The sequence below is a fragment of the Lottia gigantea genome (assembly GCF_000327385.1).
Source record: "Lottia gigantea unplaced genomic scaffold LOTGIsca_105, whole genome shotgun sequence".
NCBI lineage: Eukaryota > Metazoa > Mollusca > Gastropoda > Lottiidae > Lottia > Lottia gigantea.
The window spans coordinates 699,312-701,287 of NW_008706876.1; positions in this window are offsets into that span (position 1 = coordinate 699,312).

A 1,976-nucleotide genomic window follows, 5' to 3' on the forward strand; every position below is an offset into this window, starting at 1 on the left:
CTTCATTTCTATTACAATCTATTATATAGGGTACTCTCCTAATCTATCACTAGTTTTCCCCTGTTCTATTACAATTTATTATATAGGGTACTCTCCTAATCTATCAGTAGTTTTCCTCTGTTCTATTACAATCTATTATATAGGGTAGTCCCCTAATCTATCACTAGTTTTCCTCAGTTCTATTACGATCTATTATATAGGGTACTCTCCTAATCTATCACTAGTTTTCCTCAGTTCTATTACAATCTATTATTTAGGGTACTCCCCTAATCTATCAGTAGTTTTCCTCAGTTCTATTACAATCTATTATATAGGGTACTCCTCTAATCTATCACTAGTTTTCCTCAGTTCTATTACAATCTATTATTTAGGGTACTCTCCTAATCTATCACTAGTTTTCCTCTGTTCTATTACAATCAATTATATAGGGTACTCTCCTAATCTATCACTAGTTTTCCTCTGTTCTATTACAATTTATCATATAGGGTACTCTCCTAATCTATCACTAGTTTTCCTCTGTTCTATTACAATCAATTATATAGGGTACTCTCCTAATCTATCACTAGTTTTCCTCTGTTCTATTACATTCTATTATATAGGGTACTCCCCTAATCTATCACTAGTTTTCCTCAGTTCTATTACAATCTATTATTTAGGGTACTCTCCTAATCTATCACTAGTTTTCCCCTGTTCTATTACAATTTATTATATAGGGTACTCTCCTAATCTATCACTAGTTTTCCCCTGTTCTATTACAATTTATTATATAGGGTACTCTCCTAATCTATCACTAGTTTTCCCCTGTTCTATTACAATTTATTATATAGGGTACTCTCCTAATCTATCACTAGTTTTCCTCAGTTCTATTACAATCTATTATATAGGGTACTCTCCTAATCTATCACTAGTTTTCCTCAGTTCTATTACAATCTATTATATAGGGTACTCTCCTAATCTATCACTGGTTTTCCTCAGTTCTATTACAATCTATTATATAGGGTACTTCCCTAATCTATCACTAGTTTTCCTCAGTTCTATTACAATTTATTATATAGGGTACTTCCCTAATCTATCACTAGTTTTCCTCTGTTCTATTACAATTTATTATATAGGGTACTCTCCTAATCTATCACTAGTTTTCCTCAGTTCTATTACAATCTATTATATAGGGTACTCTCCTAATCTATCACTAGTTTTCCCCTGTTCTATTACAATTTATTATATAGGGTACTCTCCTAATCTATCACTAGTTTTCCTCAGTTCTATTACAATCTATTATATAGGGTACTCTCCTAATCTATCACTAGTTTTCCTCAGTTCTATTACAATCTATTATATAGGGTACTCTCCTAATCTATCACTGGTTTTCCTCAGTTCTATTACAATCTATTATATAGGGTACTTCCCTAATCTATCACTAGTTTTCCTCAGTTCTATTACAATTTATTATATAGGGTAATTCCCTAATCTATCACTAGTTTTCCTCTGTTCTATTACAATTTATTATATAGGGTACTTCCCTAATCTATCACTAGTTTTCCTCTGTTCTATTACAATTTATTATATAGGGTACTCCCCTAATCTATCACTAGTTTTCCTCTGCTCTATTACAATCTATTATATAGGGTACTCTCCTAATCTATCACTAGTTTTCCTCAGTTCTATTACAATTTATTATATAGGGTACTCTCCTAATCTATCACTAGTTTTCCTCAGTTCTATTACAATTTATTATATAGGGTACTCTCCTAATCTATCACTAGTTTTCCTCAGTTCTATTACAATTTATTATATAGGGTACTCTCCTAATCTATCACTAGTTTTCCTCAGTTCTATTACAATTTATTATATAGGGTACTCTCCTAATCTATCACTAGTTTTCCTCAGTTCTATTACAATTTATTATATAGGGCACTTCCCTAATCTATCACTAGTTTTCCTCTGTTCTATTACAATTTATTATATAGGGTACTCTC